Genomic DNA, 20,340 nt, shown 5'->3' on the forward strand with positions numbered 1-20,340 from the left:
AAATTAATTATTTACATGATCAGCAAAAAAAATGCTTTAGGATACAAACTTCTACACTATTTTTCTTTTTTATTTTAAAACAGTTGCTTTTAAAACCTTCATTCAGTATTGGTTTATGGTGTCATGGGAGGGAAACAAAAATGAAATTTGAAAGAATTGAATTTTATTTTCTTGTAAGAGGTTAAAATAATGTACCTGTAGACTGTTTTGTTGTAACAGTATTTATCAGAGTAGAGTCAATTTAAACTTTTGCTCTGTTGCATCGGTGGAGAGACAGATGGCTGAAAAGAATATAAAGAATGTAATACTTTTTCAGTTCTTTCTCTTTTCAGTGAAAGTGCTCACTAGGTCCCTTGGCTGTCTGAATACAGATGCAGAAAACAGGAAGAGATAGTGCAAGAAAAAGAAATTTGTATATGGAATTTTATCCAGTGAAATATGGAAAAACTCCCCATTTTCTCCACTTCTTCAAAACAAAATTACTGGAAGCCAAATAACAACAAAATCCTAAAAATTCATATCTTAACTCGGTTTTTACATTGGTGATGTTGCGTGCTGTACTCTGCACTGGTGAGGGCACACCTCGTGTGCTGTATCCAGTTCTGGGCTCTCAGTTTGGGAAGGACGTTGAGATGCTTGAGGGTGTCCAGAGGAGGCAACAAGGCTGGAGAGGGGCTGGGAACACAAACCCTGTGAGGAACGACTGAGGGAACTGGGGCTGTTTGGCCTGGAAAAAATGAGGCTCAGAGGTGACCTTATCACTCTCTACAACTTTCTGAAAGGTGGCTGTAGTCAGGTGGGGTTGGTCTCTTTCTCCGGGCAGCAGCTGACAGAACGAGAGGTCGTTGTCTCAAGCTGCTTCAAGGAAAATATAGGTTAGATATTAGGAAAAGTTTCTCACACAAAGGGTGATAAAATATTGGAATGGTCTTCCCGGGGAGGTGGTGGAGTCACCATCCCTGGATGTGTTAAAAAGACTGGATGTGGCACTTGGTGCCATGGTTTAGCTGAGGTGTCAGGGAACAGGTTGGACTCAATGAACTTGAAGGTCTCTTCCAACCTTGTGTTTGCTTGTGGGCAAACTGGGCTGACTTTTTTTAGATGTTAAACTTTCATAAGTGATCACACACTGTACTTTGTTCTGTCACTTTGAATTTCTGTTGATATCGCCAGTTCAGTGAGCCTTTTCCAGTGTTATCAAACATGACTCAGTATTGGGAAATGCTATCAGAATATTAAATTTTGAGGTGTTTTATTTCATTTTCAAGTTTCATTTATTGATAGGACACATCCATCTAATATGAGTAATTAGTGAAACGCCTTAAAACCCAGTCCATGCTGACTATCACCTGGTAGCAGAGGGTTCATCATAAATACCAAACCCTTTTTTTGCTCCATTGTTAAAAAAAACAAAAAAAAAAATCCTTTTCCTCATGCTTGTATTTTATATTTATATTGAAAGAAACCCCAACAAACCAACAACCACAACAGTCTCCTGGTAATCAGAGGTGATTGCTGTCACACAAAGGAGCAGCTTGACTACTGCTGCAGGGAGACACAAGAAGAGCTGGCTTAATGAAAGGACAGATTAGCCTCTACAAAGGCAGTGAAGGAGACTTGTTGAGGCTTCAGGATCTAGGAGAAGGTTTTTAAGCATAGACATGGTCGCAGAGTAGATAGTCAGGTGATGGGAAGCTGTAGAAAACAAAAGAAGGATATCTGGGAATGAGAAATGTTGAAGAATGTGAGGGAAGCTCTAGACTAAAGTGATGTATTGGAATCTGCAGAAGGAATACATTTGATATAGGAGATATGGTGAAATATGGAGTGCAGGGATGATGAGATACTATTTCTAATAAGCAGCTTGCACTTGCATTCATCGCTGCTTTTCAATCATTGAAAAATCAAAACTTTATTTAAGGAAAAAAAATGTTCAGAAATAGCCCTTTATATAGTTAATAGCCTGTCTGGTCAGTCAGCTGCCAAATATATGCTGAGCTTAGTATTCCCACTGTGATTTCTTTTTCCATAATGGAAAGAGCAGGAATGGTTTTCATAAAGACTATTTGTCATCTTTTAAAGGACGTATTGGATTTTTAAATTTTTTTTCATTCTAAAAACATGCCCTTTGGCATTCACAACATGCATTTTTCATAAATGCAATTCCTTGGCAGAGCAAACTATTCTGATGTTTGTAAGAAGTAGAATTGTATCAGGCAAAAAACTTTAAGTAGTTGAATGCAGGATATGACAGGCTTTTCATAATGCAAAAAATGTGTTTCCTAGACAAAAAAAAAATCATCAGATTGTTTTAAGGTTTGAATGAAAATATTTTACTTTTAAAGCTTAAATTATATTTGATTTGTTAAAATTTTGTCATTTTTCCTACATTCCTGTTTAAATTATGATTAGAATGTTAGTTCAAAGACACAATTCCTAATGAAGCCTACTCACATAATTGTTGGAAAATTGTTGGAAAAATTAAGTTTCTGTAACTCTGGTAATTTACTAAAGATAAAATGAATTAAAGTAAAACCACAATTATCTTTCTTTTCCCCTTTTCCTCAAAAGACCCCAAACCCAAACAATCAACCCCAAAATTTACCTGTTCTGTTGCTTTCAGGTATTATTTATAGATAAACCTTTTGGCGTTAGAATATGAAGGGTTAGATTTCAGTTTAGCAGAAAATAGTGCTGACCACCTCTCCTGTTGGCCTTGGTACCATTTTTTACCATTTGATGTGAAAGGAAAGAATCTGAAAAATGAACAATAACTGCCAGCAGTATGAAAGAGTATGTTTTAAATTACTCTATTAAAGCTGTTTAGCTCACTAGCTTGGATAGTGATAAATAGCTTAGATATCTTAGATATTGAATAATTGCCCAATTTCTGTTACTGTAGTTGAAAAATGGTAAATCTTTTTGCCTTCTCAAAAATCTCCAATGCCTTCTAAAAATCACATTAGCAACAGTTTTTAAATGGCACTCTTAAGTCCCCAACTGTTATCAAGGGCAGTGAGACTTCAGTGGCTATTGACTACTGAAACTGTATCTGACTTCAGTATTAAATGCTCTGTTTTACAAGGACATTTATGGAGTAAAAAGAATTTTCTGCCTCCTTCCCTCCCCATAATTAATAAATTTGTCATGTGCCCTCTCTGTGCCTCTTCCGTAACCATGACTCACCTTAATACCAGTGTTTGACATTAGAAGCCTCTCCAGAGAGGAAGAAAATCATTCAGAAATGAGCTGTATAAAGGTTATTAAACCAACACTTAAGATTCTAGTCCTGCACATTTTCCTTTGCCCCTAATTACATTCCAAGAACAGCAATGTAGAATTTTCAGTATATACATATCTTTATCAGTGGAAAAGTACCTACAGGGAACTGAAAGTTTACTCCCAGCAGTCACATATATTGCTTATGTATATTTGGAATGTTGTTTTTTTCAAGAATGGGGAGGAAGTCTTGGGGGTTGAGTGTCCTAAAAGTACGTGTTGAAGTAGTTATGTAATAGGATTCTTTTCTTACCCATTGTTGTATGGGTCAGGTTTTTAGATGAAGTTGTTTTATTGGGTGCACTGTTACTCTTTCTATAAGTAAAGGCAATTTGCACAAGAAAGTTTGGAACATTGAGCCAGTGCTGTGTAAATACATCCCTGCTTGCTAACTTCTCATTTGTCACCCCCCAGAAAGCTCCAGGTCTAACCTGAATATCAATAGCCACGATACATGGAACAGTGTATTAATCTTCTAAATAACTTTGAAATGTAGGTAAAACCCCACTTACCTTAAGCTTTTGTGTTTCTAAAGCTTCTACAATATACGTGGACTGGGAAAAAGTTAATTTTTAATCACCAGAATGTGGCATGCTCAGTTACACTGCCTTCACAGGTAGCAGAGTGGCAGCTGCAAAGCAGTTTTTCAGCGTGGGGGTTCCAGCTTGCAGTGACCCTGGGGAGGTCAGGTCCTTTCAATTAGCAGGATGAGGCAGTGAACTCCCCTGTTATTATGTCCTTGTTGCTTGGGTCTGCTGCTGATTTACAGACTATTGCATAGCTTGGCCATTAAAGTCTAATTCCTTCAATAACAATTTAACACAAATTTCCTTTCCTAATTTATAAAACTATCTGTGTCTTTTCTAACCAACTTTTTCAACCTTGTGCATGCCAAAATAATGATTTGAGACTGTAAAAGTTCTCTATATCTTTATTTTTTTGTTGGCTTTTTCAGTGAAGTTTGCCTAATACTGGATGAAATTATTTTGCCCTCATGAGGGGTAAAGAGGTAATTCAGCTTAGCTGAGCAAAGGTGCAGTTTTTGATATTTAGTGCTCACTGAAAAAAAATTCAAGTAACTGTAGCATTTATGAAAGCTTTAGAATTCCCAACCTGGTCAGGCTGCTGCTGCTAATTAATAATAACAATAATAAGGCACTACAAAGGCAGGTTTTAGCTAAAATGAGAATTTCCTAAATTGATAGAACTTTCAATGGTCTTTTCAAGAAACAGAAAAGGCAGTGCTAGAAAAAAAAAAGTTATGAATTAATTCAATGGATTATGAAATCTGGAAATTATATTTTATCCATAGGCATGGTTTATAAAATAGCATTTAGTTTAGCTTATTTCTTAGTTCTTCAAATTCAAATATTTTTTGGCAATAAAAATTGGAATACTAAGCTTGAAATCACTGATCTAGTTAGAGAAGTCAAACAAGAGATATATATTTCAGAATTATGCTGCATGTGTACGTAATTTTATTTTTTGTCTTGTTCATGGTTCAGTTTTCAATTAAATACTCATTTAAAAAGGTAGTTAAACTGGGAAGGAAGAATTATCAGGGTTCATGTCTTTAATGGCTGTTTTCCCACTTTAACATGTATGAATATATATTTTGTTTTCTTAACAAAATAGGTTTTTTTTTAAGCTTTACCTCTCTTCATTTCAAGAATATGTCATAATTTGTATTGATTTTCTAAGCACGTTATAGTCCTAATTTGTAAATCAAATAATTCTGTTTATTTTGAAACGCTTTCCCAAGTGAAGTTCCAATGTTCTGGCCCTTGTGTCATTATTGATGTTCAGGGCAGTAGGAATGGGGCAGCATTGCTGCTGCTCCTTGGCTCTTAAAATTCATGTCATTTGCTTAAAAATTAACTTTCACAGTGCACAAGCAGTGAGGGCATCTGTTGAAAAACTTCTTAATGTTATATTTAGGTTTGCTTCATTTCAATATGTGTTGCTTTTAATATTCTACTTCTTGGTCAAATGATGAGGAAACTGCTACACTGCAGTGTTATCACTATTGATACCTTAGGAGTGTTTATATTCAATTAAAAAATGCAAAATTGAGAAATAAGTTTTCATTAAAAACTCATTTTACTTAGCTGATGTGAAGTTTGATAAAGGTTTTGAATCTCTGAACTAGCATTCATGTTAATGCACCAGCATCTGTGCTGTGTTCCAGATTTTTTTCTGATATTGCCTTCAAAAGGAGTATCATGTCTCCTTAGAGTTCTCTGCTGGATATTTTCTGGTTTGCCAGAAGGTGTTTAATTACAAACTAAGCTTATGCAAGTATTTGATTCAAACTGAAAAAATGTTATTTTGGTTTTTGATCTAATCCTTTGTGATGTTTTTACTTGTATAGATTGTAATATGCCTACTTTAGTAATTTAAAAATATTTTGATACTTTACATTTACTTTCAGGGTTGTCAAATTTTTCGTGTGATGCAGTCTGAATTCCTCACTGTTACTGGTGTGGTGTGGTTTCTCTCTTGCTGACACATAGGCTGTGTGTGCATGTTAATATTTTTATACTTGGGAGTATTTCCATATGTACCTGTCTGCTATCTTGAAAAGTAATTTGGAAACATGCAGTTGTCAATATGTTCCAAAAAATTCTTAATAATTCAAGAATCCTGCCTGCTGCCGCTTTGTCAGAATCTGTTGTTCTGTTGTAAAATGAATAAGCATATTTAATTAGAGGAGTTGGAAGGAGTGTTACTTGAGAGAAAGAAGCAATCTGCTGCATGATTGGTGCTAATTCAGGTATTTTAGGTACAACTTTTGACCAAATGATTCCCACCTTGACACCTAGAGGATGCACTGTTTTTTGTGTGTTGAGGGGAGGAACTGTAGGGTCACTGTTTATCTTCAGCTGGCCAGGGGATTGCAGCCATTCATTTCCAAAAAAAAAGGTGGTTTTATTTTGTTGTTTGTAGGTTTCACTCTTCCAATCTTGTCCCATCCTCTTTTTGAGGTGGAAGTGAGAAAAGTTCCAGCTACCAGGCAGTCAAAGCACAAGTCATGTCATGGCCCACTGGGGCTACCTGGTTCTCAAGCCTCAATAGGGACATTAAGTTCCTCTCTTGATACTAAGTCTGGAATTTAGTTATTTAAGAGTCTGACTTTTATCTTAAATCTTTATGAAATGAGATTTGTTGGAAAACATGCACAGCTTGAACTTCTGTCAAAAGCCTGCATTAGGGAACACATTCACTTTCATAGTCACCCACAGAGCAAACATTTAGAAATGCTTTGCAGACAATTGATTTGCTTAATCCTTTGTCAAGTTACGTTTTGGATCTCAGTTTTTAAGAGCTAATTTTGTAACACATTTTTTGTGTGCATTTTTGATACCGGCAGAAATACGTATTCTATTTCTTGTGTTATCGCAGGCTTTTTCTGCCTGTAGTTAATTCACTGTATGTTATATCCCTTCCACAGAAAGTCAGGTGCAAGTAGTTCCCATATTTGCTTTCATCATGGGCATTATGGCATACAGGAGTGAATCAGTTCTACATTTGACCAGTAACTCAGTAACCAGCACTGAATCACTTTCTTAAATAAAATCCTGACCTTTAAAAGGTCTTAGCAAATGTGATGCGTTTTGTGCACTGAGTGTGTGTCTCCCCTCCAAGCATGGCAATAGAATGGCAAACTGATAGATATTCTGGGCAAGGTACAGATCAGATTGATTTACTTGTTGTTCAGTTGCTTTGAGCCTGTTTGCAATGGAGACTTGTGGTACTAATGAAGGTCTTTTCTCTTGGAATATTTTCACTCTGTTAATCCTCATTTTTTTCTGGGTTTTTTCCTTTTTTTATTTCTTTTTGGTTTTTTTTTTTTTTTTTAATAGTACTGTTGCACCATCTTATTGCACAATAAACTCTGAATTTGTTAAAAAGCTATAGCGTTCCATTAAAACTATTGTAACTGCTTCCTTAAATCCAGTTTTGATAAAGCAAAAAAATCAATTCACTTTCTAAACCAAGTAAATCTTTAGCAACCTGTCTCATTTTATCAGTGAGAACTCGTGAGATTTTGTAGTTTGAGGAATATTCCTCCATTACTGGTGTAGATCAATGGAACTGAAGCAACTTAATATTTATGTTGGAATGGGGATGAAGACTTTCCTATGCTAAGCAACAGGGCTGACTGTTGCCTATGGAAAAATTTATTATAAGACTTTTTTTTTTTTTGCAGTGCTAATAAAACCAGGCTGCACTGGTGTATAGTATGCATGGACACCTCTCTTGTACTTGATTTATAGCAGTTCCATAATTTTTAGAAAAGGAAATTTTAATTTCTTGTAATAAGAACTTATTGTATTTTCTCTTTTTCTGTGTGATTTATAAGAAGTCTATTTCTCTTTTATACATTGTCCTCATTTCTAGGAAGATTTTTTAAATGTTCCTGATCACAAGTTTGCACACAGAAATCAGAATTATTGATTACTTTGGGTCAATTTATAACACATCTCATATAACTGTACTGAATTCAGGAATAACAATATCACAATATAGTTCTAATACAGGCTGAACTGCCTTTTTTTTTTCCTCGTATTTGTCATTACCACCCAAATAACTCACTCCAAAGTGTCTGTTGGTGTGCTGCCTCATGAGTGTTTAATGATGACTTTCATTCAGTCTAAGCTGTCAGTAGGTCAGAGATGCCTCATATCTTGGATGGAGTTGTGAAATATCCTGAGTTTATTGCCCTATTAAAATTCATTTTAAATGTCAAAGTTTCTAATTTGAACAAGGAAATTTAGTTCAGGAGCGTTTTCAAAGTAGCACACAATTTTCTCCTTGAGTATCAAGTGAAGTATCAGAGAAAAATAAAAAGAATTTTACAGCATATGATATTTAATTATTTCTGTGTTTTAACTTCAGGTAGTTTGCAGAAGGGACTATAAGAAATAATCATCTGTGGTCTTTTATGATTTAGTTTTTATGTTAAAAGCAGTTTGGAGAAAAGGCCTGTCTAACCAAAGATACTAATTTTAATAAAACAAGCCCCAACATTGTTAGCAAAACCCACTGCAATCTTTCCTTTAGAAAATTCTGTGCTTTGCCATGCCTGGAGTGCCTCATTGTTTGCTTTCACCCAATTTGTTGTCTATTCTGTTCTGTGATGATAATTTTATTTTTCTCCCTTGCCAAGCTGTGCCTGTCTGCACCAGGCACCTCTTGCTGGGTCCCCTTCTCATGGTTGCATTTTCCTGCTCAGGGGACTGCAGCTTCAACAACCTGAACATTCTACAGCAGGTGAAATATTACAGGGCAAATAGATGGCCAAGCTAGATGATAGTGCAGTCTAAAATTGCCCAGATGAGCATGAAGATTATCAGGTAACGACCAAAAGAAATGTTTTTCTGAGCCCTTTCAGTGTGGTTCTGTTTCTGAAACTGGACCCAAAATTGTTCTGTCAGCTGCTCGTAAAACCTGAAGCTGGAGTTTTGATAAATAGTCTCTTTTCTTGTTAATAAAGAAATGTCATTAATGATATCAGAGGTACTGGCTTGTTGCTCTCTGATTAATTCCTTGTGTGGAAGTATGAGATTACTCTAAGTCCTTATCACTAAACAAATTTATCATGTCTTTTGTCCTCCAGTGTTAATCAGGAAGTAGCTTGCTGGTTTGTAAAGCTCAAATGTTGAATTCTCACAAAAAATATAGTTGTGAAGTTCATTTCAGTGTCACTAGATCACTGAGTTTTGAGGATGGCTCACATGAAGCTCAGTGAGGCAAATAGCATGTGTAATGTATCCCTCAAATTCTGTCAAATAGTCAGATATCATTTGGTATCACACAGGAATTTTAATTTCAAAAGGAAATTATAGAAGCATGGGAGAAAATAACTAATTTTTTTATAATGGTAATGAATTTTGTTTGAAACAAGCCTCTTAGTGTTTGATACCTCCATCATAATCGTGTGTTACACTCTCCAGAATCTCCCCATTACTGTAACTTTCTCTCCAGGCTAATTTACATGTTTGCATATGCAGAGTCTGTACAAAGAGGTATCATTTTCAGAAATACTGGCCTTCATCTTGAATTGATCATTGCAGTACCTGTGGGACTGAGTAGCTATCCCTGAGGTCAATAGTCTATTTTGAATGTTAGAAGTCCTTAATGTATGCCAAAATACTTATTAAAGCAGCCTTAAATTTCTTATATGAAAAAAAAAGAATCATGTTAATGGCAGTAAAAAATTAGGTTTTCATGACTTGAACTTCAAAAGTTTTGATGACATCCTACATTTATTTAGAATGTAAATCACAGTTATTCAGTCATTATTGAATGTTAGCCTTCTGAGCTGAATCTGTTTCTCTGAAAAAATTTGCAAAAAATACTTGTTTTTTGTGGCCCCACAGAAAAGAGACTCTTGGTTTTGTTCTCCAACATGTACAAAAATGCAACCTGTCTTAAATTCTGGTATTGATGTAAGAAGAGTTAATATTGGGAAATCGAATTACTTTCGTGTGCTCTAAATATAAGTTTCAAGATAGTTAATTTCAGAATGGTGTTTCTCAGCAGATGTGTGGAATTTATAATAGATCTCATCTTCACTATAAGCCTTAATATACAATTATATAAAAATTCTAGAAATGTCAAGTAGGGAAAAATTCTTAATGCAAATCAATAACAATTTGGCCATATTGCTAGATCAGTTGTATTCTGTGGTTTGTAATTTTTCAGTGAATAGACAATAATGTTTTACATAAGCATTGTAATTTCTTTTTATATTGATTTGTCTTGATAGTGCCTTCTAGTTATTAGCAGGACTATTATTTGTTTGACACTACCACCTAGTGAATGTCATTCTTGTCATAAGCTGCAGTGCAACTTCCTGCTCACACATAGAAGATACCTTGCCAATAATACCAAAAGCAGGACAAAATATTATCTCCCTTTTACAGATGGTCTGCTTAATGTGAGTACTTACCTTAGCTTCTGGGCAGAATTGTACAATGCATGCTGGAAACTTTGCAGCCACAACCACATTGTCACTGGTTCTTTTGGGATTCAAATTGAAGCCATTTGGATTCTCTTGTATAAACTGCAAAAAAATTCTCTGTGAATAAACTTGCTTTGAGCTGTTGTGTACTGTGCACCTCAATGGGCTGTCGTCAGTACTCTATTATTAGGAGCTAATAACGAGTTGTCCAAGCTGTGTTTATTTAATTCTCCATTCAAAACAGCCCAATTTCTTGGATAGTTAGAGCCTTGCTTTGGTGGGGGGCTCATATGTTCAGGGTGTTTTGTATTAAGGTCCAGAAAGGAGTTGCATGGAAAAATCAAATTGCTGCAGAAGCCTGAGTCCCTGCGGCCGGAGCAGCTCATCCTTCCATCTTCTCATGCTTCTCTCTGTTGTTTGTTTTCCACAGGATTTGGCAATCTCATCACTGCTCTCTTCATTCAGGCCCAGAGCTTCCTCTTCTGCTGCACTTGTGAGTTGGTGGTAGTTTCCAGAGTGATGTAGTGATTGCATTTGGGTGGAGGGCTGTGCTTGGTGGTGTATTTTCAGTTGTTCTTCACTACCCTTGTGCATTGCTGGGTTCTTTACTCATGTGCAGTCACACAGATGAGGACAGACTGCAAAGAATGTTCTGGTCATTCTGACCACTCCTGTGATCCTCTGAATTTTACTGATGCAAATTATCATATCTTGATATTGAAGGACATGTATCATGTGCTAACTCAAACAACAAGTTCATTTGGTTTGCTCAATTTGTGTGTTTTAATATTGTTTAGTACAGGTACTGTTGAGTGAGCACATATACTCTTAGGGGTGACACAAATTAATTCCACTCCCATCATAGAATCTCTCCCTGGATTTATCACAAATTGCTACAGTTGTGAGTGATTCCATGCTCTCATGAGAAGCATGAGATTAAATTCTGTCACTACTGTACTGTTTTTAATTAATTTAACCTCCAAACTAATCATTTCCCAGTGTCAGTTTCTCTCTCTTTGGTCAGTAGATAAATTAGTTAATGGCAAATTAATTAGTTAATGCAGTCAATGTTTAAAAGCTCCATAAAAGGGAGCTGGTGCAGAATCTGTTGCAGAAATAGGGGTTCATGTCTTGAACAGGAAAAACGGAAGTTGCATTTTTGCACTGGTTGCTTGACTACTACTGTTGAATTGGCTGTGGAACATGGTCAGCTACAAAACAAGAGTGGAAGCTGAAATACTGTAGTGCCGATAGCTAGATCCTGAAGTAAGGTTTTTGTGATGATTTGAAGAATAGCAAAACCAAACAGGAATAACTGTGAGCTGAAAAGAATTGAACTGTGCTGTGTGCTGAGAAATGAGCTTTTTTTTCCCATTGGAACAATAATGAAGGTATCTCAAAAATAATTGTAATTTTTTTTTCGGTGTTTTGAGAATCTGAAGTCCTTAACATTATCTATTAATTCATTGCTTAGTTTAGACTGTGCATTCTTACTGAAAAATGTCTTTATGTGGTGAATAACAGGGAAATGAATACAACAGAGGACTGTTGCACTTTTACTGTTCCAATGTAGAATGCTCATCCATTTGGGTTTCCTGGGAGATAAGTCTCACAAGGAAGGCTTAAATAGGCAGCAGAGCAGCAACCTGAGCTGGCAATGTCTTCTCCTCATCCTCAAGTCCTGGCCTTCAGCTTTGCTGACAGTGAGAAGCTGGAGTTCATTGCAGTGTGTGAACCTGAAAAGGACAGAGGGCAGTGCTGGGTACAGCCAGTCACCACAGTCCCATTTAACAGTTTCTGTGTTCTGAAGGAAGGTATTTGTAACTCGGTACTGGTAGGACACAGGGGGTTAAGACAGAGCTGTGTCTGCCCAGGGGCTTGGGCAAGTCAACAAGCACAGGTCAGACAGGATGCCAACCTCTCTGGTTTGGGGCAGCTGAATATACTTGAAACAAATGGCTTCTTGCCTCCTTCCAAACAGGTGGAACCCTGGTCTCTCATATATCAATCAGGTTGTTTCTGCCTTCTGTAGGTGCTGGCACCTACTGGTTGTTAACAACAAAGGCAAACTGGATCTCTGGATACTTCCAAAGAAGCCAAGATTGAGTCTGAGTGTCTCTGCTGATAACAATGACTACTGAAGTGGACTTGGGAAATGTTTGCCTGCAATATTTTACAGTAAATATGTTAGTGTAGTAGTTGAAGAAATTGCATGTTGCTATACCAAAATTAATTTTAAATCTCATTAATTAAGTAGTCTGACAATCAAATGTACACTTTGCCCTCTGTACACTGTCAGTTATCATATTAAGAACTTCAACACTTGAGTTTGATTACAACTTGTTTTAAATTGGATTAACTACCTTTAATATAGATACTGGCTCAATAGGGAGGATGCAATGCATGTTTTGCAAGTTTAGTGAACCATTTCAAATTATACTTTATTAGTTTCAAAAGTGACATTGTGTTTTGTCATGACTTTTTCTAAATCAAATGTAAATGGGAAAAACAACAGAAGTTATCCTGAAGGTGTTCAGATAGGAGACAGCAAAAGCTGTTTAAACTATTAATATATAGCAAATGGAATTAGTGAGTGGATGGATCCTTGCCAGTTAAATGGGTGTCAGAACAGATAATGCTTAACGTGATTGGAAAAATGGTAATTTCTTCAAAATACAGTGGCTCATATGAAACAATTGCATACACAAAACTCTGTAACAATTTTGGAAAACTGTCTCCTGTCGCGCTGCCTTCAAACAGATTTAGTGTTTGCCACTATTTAGAGATACAGATTTGGATTTATTTGAACTTTTAGGGAAGACTTTCTAGCTTCAGGAGAGCAGAGGCTGGAGAAAGTCTTCTCTTAATACATTATTTGTGTGAGTGTTTTGTGTGTTCTAGGAGACTTTAGTGAAGATTTATGCCCTGTTGGGTGTATATGAGGCTAATTCTACTGTAGTTTGTTTAATACTTCATGGCATGCTCTGTGTCTCAGGTCAGTGTGCATAATTCGGAGGCTAATATGCTTGCTCAGTGCTTACAGGAATCTGCTATTTGAAACTAGCATTTTTTTATTGTTTTGGGTTTTTTTTCTGATTCCTCTCAACCCCCACCATTCTACCTGCTCTTTAAGAACTAATGGTATTTCTCCTGTGATGACTCAGGTGTACTTTGAATTTTATTGGTGTTTCTTGTGTTTCATGCTTAATCTTTTCAAATGCAATTATCCATGTGATGTATTATAAGCTTCTGGGGAGAACAGAACATTACAGTTTCTACATGAATAGCTTATAAGAAAATGACTAAGTGGACCTGTTTATAGACCTAATGCACCGGGATTCAACTCTAAAGGGAATGGAAGAACAATGGGCCCTGGTTAACATTCTGTGGAAACCAGCAGCTTTGATGTATGTATTTGTAGATGTCTGCAGAACACAGATAATCAGTATTTGAAGTGTGCAAATTGAAGATCTACTTGACCAGTCATAATTACAGCACTGTAAGGGCAGAATGGCAGTGGGAGGTAATAAAATGGTCTTTAATCTCTTCCACTGTAAATTATAATCTGTTTGTGGTTAAGAAAATGTTTTGGTGGCTGCAGCATCCCATTCACGTGGCTGCTAGGGGGGATTTTCTTACCTTACAAATTTTACTTTGAGCAGGTATTGCTCAGAAATTTCTTCAAAGAGTAAAAGCCACTAAAAATGTGCTTTATTTATTGATTAAAGGTTCATCTGTCATGGGGGTTTGGTTGTTATTCTGACTTTCTTTTTGTAGTATTGAAAGACAGTTGGGGTTTATTTTATGATGTTCTAGCTGCCTGCATTTTATTGAGGTTCTATATCTTAGCATTTTGAAATTTAACACATCTGTCTTCTGGTTTGAGGAAAGTATCTCCATTTGATTGTTGTGTCAGTTTTACCTAATTATTAGCATGTTTAGGTGCAGCACCTTTACTGTATTTTCTAACACTGCTTTTTTATTTAGTTTTTATATCTCCCCACTAAATTTTGATTAATTATACTGAACAGAAATACAAGTGTTTCTTGTATGTAGGCTCTCTATTATAGCAATAGAAAGCATAAAATGCCAGATTAAATGCTCAGAAGAAAGAACAAACTGAAGTCCTACACTGCTCACTGTGCTGGAGAAAATGTACAATGAATGCAAAGTGTGGGGAAGGTGCTGGTAGATCCCAAGGAAAAGGCTGGCATTGCTGGGGCTGGCACCAGGGACAGGTGCTCTGGTTTCATGCAGGAATGTTGTACTGAGCACGCTGTGTTTCACTTCTTGTGCCAGGAGTTTCTCTTGCTTTGAGCTGGGATCCAGCCTTAGGAAACTGTACTCAGGCTACCTGGACCACTTTCATAGCTCAGCAGAAGTAGGAACCATCATTTTCACTTCAGTGAGTACAAGTAAAATTAAGTAGAAAAGATGGTCTGTCCAGGAGGCTGCAAGAGTTAATTGCACGTATCTGATAACACAATTCAGTAATTTTGGTCTGCTGGGTGCTCTAGTTACTATTTTCTCTCTATTATTTATGAGAATAAATAATTGTTTTGATGACTGTTCTGTGAACCCTTGAAAAGAAAAATAATTTTGTCTTGAAGAGTATTTTCAGCAGCTATCTGCATTTGTAACAATTTTGGTAACATATGAAACAACTTCAGTATTTATGAAAAGAATAAAGTTCCTGAGGTCTTAATAGCTGCATTTTAATTGCACTGGTAGTAAATGAAGAATATTGTGAATTTCGAGTTAGAAACTTGGCAAGACTGAGAATTGCTGGTGTGTTTTTTCTTCTCTCACATGAAGAATGACTTTTCTATTAGTTTGCTTCATTTCTAGTTTGGCCAAACACACTGAAAATTGGGATACAGTGCAAAGCATCTCTGCTTGTAGGTTTGCAGTTCAGGCTATTAAACATAAGCTATATTTAAAACCTCATACAATTTTAGTAGCTTTTCCAGTAATGTTAACAGAATTGTCTCAACTTTTGCTATGTTTTTTAAAGTGCTGACAAAAAAAGGAAGCCTGAACTATAGCAAATACAGATATTTTTCTTTTTCCTATACAAAACTGCCATTCTCTTGTTTCTATCATACTTTGATCATTACAGTCAAATAGTTTCAAGCATATTCCTTTCATTGACTTTTTTCTTTCAGCTAGAGTTAATGCTATTGCACCGGTCCTATTCAGGAGAAGATGAACTGATAGTAACTCTGCTGTGTCTCTCTTGTGACCACACCAAAGTACTTTAGACCTTCCTAATCTTGCACTGTGTGAAAAAAGCTTTAATGTCCTTTGTCGTTGCCCTGGTACCAGTGCAGCTGCCTTACCTGTGGTTCTTGTTATCCCGTTACTAACATTATATTCCTTATATTGGCTAACTTGGAAAAACTGCTAAAAAAATTTCCGGTGATAACTGGCAGGAGAGGCAGCACTGTTTCACAGCAAGTGCTTGTGAATAATTTAAAACAAACACACATCTGTCTTCTATTTAAGTCAGAGTGTGTTTCTGTGATTCTTAAGTATCTTTCTTCATGTGAAGCAGGCACCTGAAGACCAAGGAGTAGTTAGAATGGAATAAATGTTTTAAATTGGAGAGAAGGATTTATTTGCCTCCAAGTAGAATTTTACAATCTGTGAACAGATACTTTCTCCCAGTTAATTCTCTACAATGTAAACACTCCATCTGACAGTCTGGATATGTTTTTTGTTGTCAGATGATCTTCCTCTGTACATTGAAGCTTCTTGACACTGTGCCTTGCTGGGAAGTGTAACTCTAGCAGGAAAGCAAGATGGAAAAAACAAACAGCAAAGAAAATGCAGGATTCCCTTAGGGCAATAAGTTTTGCTTTTATGTAGCAGCCATTTTCTGACAGGACATATAACAAGTTCCTTGTATTTTTTCCTTGTGTGACTCTCCATGTTCCACACAAGGCATACAGAGATGTTAATGCCTTTTTCTACTTCATTAAAGGAGTTCCTGGAGGAACAGTTCCTTTCCTCTCTATGGCTTTGCATGGCTTGTTTTGTATAGAAGTACAAAGATGGGGGAGGTTAGTGCTATTACTTTTTTCAACAGTAACAAAATATGTGTTAAGTACTATATAGAGGCAGGCTTACAGGCAGGATGAGAGAATGTAAATAAATACATCTCTTACAGGCATCTGGTTTATAGACAGTAAGTATTTATCAAGCAAGGCAAAAGCCATATTTATATGAATATAAATGATATCCTGAAATTTGATCACTCGTGAGTGTGTACTGATCTGAAACATTCTTCAAAACTGTAGAAATTATTTATTCTTATCTTTTGTTATGCGTATGTTTTCATCAGAGTATCTCTGAATAGATTTCCCTTCACTTTGACATAATAATAACATGGAAATCAGGGATGTCACTGGTAGAAGTGATGGACCTACAGTGTTTTAAAGATGTGTGTGTATATATATATATATACACACACCATATACATTTGTTTTAAAAACAGACTCTACTCAAGAGACTATCAGTAAGGATTTGATGAATTTTGTTCTTTGAGGTGGTGGAGTTTGAAAAAAAAAATGGTGAAGGGGTGGTTCAAAAGACACTAAACAGTAGGAATTAGCTTAGAATTTTATGCTAACCAACCATTTTAGCATGGTTCTCTTCAGTTTTTGTGAGACAGGTACCTTGTGAATAATATTAAAAAATATGCTAGTCTAAAGATGATTTTTATGCTGTTTTGTTTTAGATAGAGCAGTGACAGATGTCCCATATTGCTCTTTCATATAGAGAGCAGTTGATTAAACAGAATTAGAAACTTGCCTTTTTTTTTTTTTTTCCTTTAGATGCTTCTCTTTATTGTCCCAAAAGAAACATGGAGAATGCTTTTTAAGTTAATGTTTCTGTGAAGCTCTCATTTATGGTGTTTCATGGTTCAGATGTCATTCCCATATATGACAGATGGACAGACCACTGCTGCTCTTCCTTTCAAAGCCAGATTTCCCTGGACCAAATTGATGTGGGGCACTGATGTATAACAGGCAGATAACAGAATGTAGACATCATGGCATGTGTAATGAAAATTTACTGAACAATGAAATAGATATTGGCAACACAGATTTCTTAGAGAAAGACAAATGACACGTGACATAATAGAAACATGAAGTGTAATGCTTTGTGTTACAAATAAACAACTCCCTTGAGAAACTTGAAGCATCTTGTTAAATGGGCACACTACTTCCACTGGATTGAAATGCACATTTTTACTACTTCTGCTTTTCTTATGACAGCCTATTTATGATTCTTCCAAATGCAAATGCACCACTGAAAGTTCTCATATTGGCATAATTATTGTTCCTTAGGAATTACTATCCTGTAACTTGGATTTATATCAGTAAAATATCTATTCTATGGCTTTTATTAGTGGATCAAATGAATATTACAGCATTAGTTAAGGTATTTCACCTTAGAAAACTCTAAATTCTTCTTGGTGGGTCTGGATAACAAAGTTTGCTTTAGTATCATCCTTAGGATAAATGCAACCAAGCACTGTACTCTTGCTGCTGACATTTATCTATCACACGTAGAGTGTGTTGTTAGTGAAAAGAGAAATTTCCACATAAAAATTGTCCCTGCTGAAAAGTTTAATCAGCAATTGCACCTTATTTCTTTTGACTGATGTAGCTGGGCCAGTGCCGACCTTATCTTATGTATATACACATTATATGATTTTGAATTCTGGTCAAAACCAAGCTTTTACACATCATTTATCTGTGTTCTTTTTTAAGCTAGACTTCTAAGTCTAGTAAAGATTAGAAAATATTATTTAAGATGAAAGAGGGTAGCTGAGAGAAAAAACTTTGGACATAAAGGTTAATAAATATAAATATTCAACATTGGTCTAATTTGCTTAATTTTGAGATGATATGTAAAAGGTTTCTCCCAGTGTTTTCTGAAAAGGTAGAAAAAGATTTCTGAAAGACTTTTGAAATTATTCTCACTAGTATGAAATACCTGCTATTTCATTCTTACTCAGCTTGGCTGTGCTAAACCTGTATTAATCATTCCTGTACTAATACACACATGCCTAATGGAGATTGTGGGTTATGTGAAAAGGTATTGGTATTTATAGGAACTTATGAAAATATCTTGGGATAATTTTGCATTTTCTTCAAGTTTCTGGAGCTCAAGATCTTGTCCTTGGCAGAATCTTCAAGAGTTGGAGGATTCCTAAAACTCTTTGCCATTATGTTCCAAGGAAAAGGAGAGCACTGTTATAATCTCCAAAGACAATTCAGCTGTAACTGTTGGGATGTCTGGAGCATCCCAGCCATAACCTGTAAAATCATTTGTGCAAATCCTATTTGTGTAGGTACTTAAATATCTGCTTCAAAAGTGTGATCTGATAATTATCTTGGAAATATTTGGACTGAGAGAGATGCTGAAAGCAGGGAACAGAAAATAAAGGCAGCAGTGTTGGCCTTGCAGTACCTGGCCATACTGCAGAACAGGGTATGATGAGGTGGTCAGGTCAGATTTTGGTGCAATGGCAGAACCATCAGGGGAGGTGATGAGGGTGGCTGGGGGAGTCTTGACTTCAGAGTGCAGGACATGGCAAGGATGGTTTAACATTGCACTGAGCACCTGTCATTGTTTTGGGGGACCAGATATCTCTCTGCCAAGTGGATAAGACCTTTTTGTTTCATCTTAGTAAAAGCACGTTTCCTTCTTTCAAACTTAAATTTTGAATACTTTCATATACTTCTTTCTTTGTAAATTATTTTTCAAACTACGAATAACATCAATTAAAAGGTTCACCAAATAGTTTGAAAATGTGTAATACCTGATTATACAGCCTTGTTACCCACAGGTAGCTTGCAAGGGTGAGTGCCACTGCTGCAGACTTTTGTGAGGACAAGTGTTGGCTTTAGCTGATGTGAAGGGAAAGGTGTGTGGACTTACAGCCTCTTCCATGTGTTGAGAAACCAGCCAGGAACCTCTGGTCTATGAAAAGAATGGATAATGTTAGCCAGTGGGAAACTATGACACTTCTGAGGTGAGGAGGAGAATATATTTGTGAAGGATCCAAAAAGCTAAATCTTGTTTTCAGTGGCTGTCCACGTCCATCACTGATATCTATAAAGACTGTCAAGATCAGACCTGTTGCCTTGACCCTTAAGATAGGTCTGGAAAATCTCTGCTTCTTTAATGTGCTTTTTTTGGATGGTTGTTGTTGGTATTTTTGTTTGGGATTTTTTATTAGTTGTGGCAAGTTTGTCTCTGTGTGAGGTATTTCTCAAGAGGAAAGTTTGTTCTCAAGTTATCTTGTACAACACAGTAAATGGACCCTCTCTTCTCTTTGCCTGTTTTCAAATGACGAAAGTACAACCAGGTATTAACTTCTGCTCCAGGTGCTCAAAATGCCAATTTGATGGTATCTTCCCACTGTCCAGTTCTGAATCTGTTTCCAAAATAAGTGACATGAGTAGGTGGTGCTGATGTGGTTAAAGCAGAGGAGTTGGACACCTTTGCTATGTGCCTATGTTGTCTTGCTCAGTAGGTGTTAATGCTGTGTTTTGCTCACAGGTCCTTTTTGCTGGATGTAACAGCTATTGTTGTTACAAGGATTATAACAAGACTTATAACGAGTTCTTAACACCCTGTACTGGCAATGGATACTCCCTTTGAAAAACTGAATGGTATAATGTCTGTAATGTGAGAGTATTCATTTAATGTACATTACAAATACAAGGAGCTTACGATTATACAGCACTGATTCACAGCAATGTCCATCTTAAACATGCACTCAGAAGTTGGATTCAGTTTAAATTTGTGTTTCCATTTTATCCATGACCTACACAACACCAGCAAATATTTTTGGATCATCTGTGCAGCTGAGGAATTACTTTCTTTTTCATCTATGAAATTTATTTTAGATTATTGTAATGAAGTACAAAAATTCAGCTTTTGATGCATTTGAATCAAACTGATGCCAATTCAGTGGATAATAAATAATTTGAATGTATGGATTTTTGTTAAACTTTGATATTAAAATTAATAGTACAGATACATACTTAGATGGTTCACTTTTGCATTGGTATTTG

General features: G+C 36.2%; 1 protein-coding gene across 4 annotated transcripts in view; it reads left to right on the forward strand.

Annotated features, from left to right (window-relative positions):
• Positions 1-20,340, forward strand: part of FHIT (fragile histidine triad diadenosine triphosphatase) — a 537,187-nt gene that overhangs the window by 58,281 nt on the left and 458,566 nt on the right. For 2 of the 4 annotated variants that reach the window (XM_085590341.1, XM_085590344.1), the window contains exon 2: positions 10,677-10,739. The exons of the other annotated variants lie outside the window; for them this stretch is intronic. The gene's annotated coding sequence lies outside the window, so the exon portion shown is untranslated. The remainder of the gene's footprint in view (positions 1-10,676; positions 10,740-20,340) is intronic. 4 annotated transcript variants of the gene reach the window in all.

This window comes from Lonchura striata, chromosome 12 (genome assembly GCF_050655825.1).
Source record: "Lonchura striata isolate lonStrDom1 chromosome 12, ASM5065582v1, whole genome shotgun sequence".
Lineage (NCBI taxonomy): Eukaryota > Metazoa > Chordata > Aves > Passeriformes > Estrildidae > Lonchura > Lonchura striata.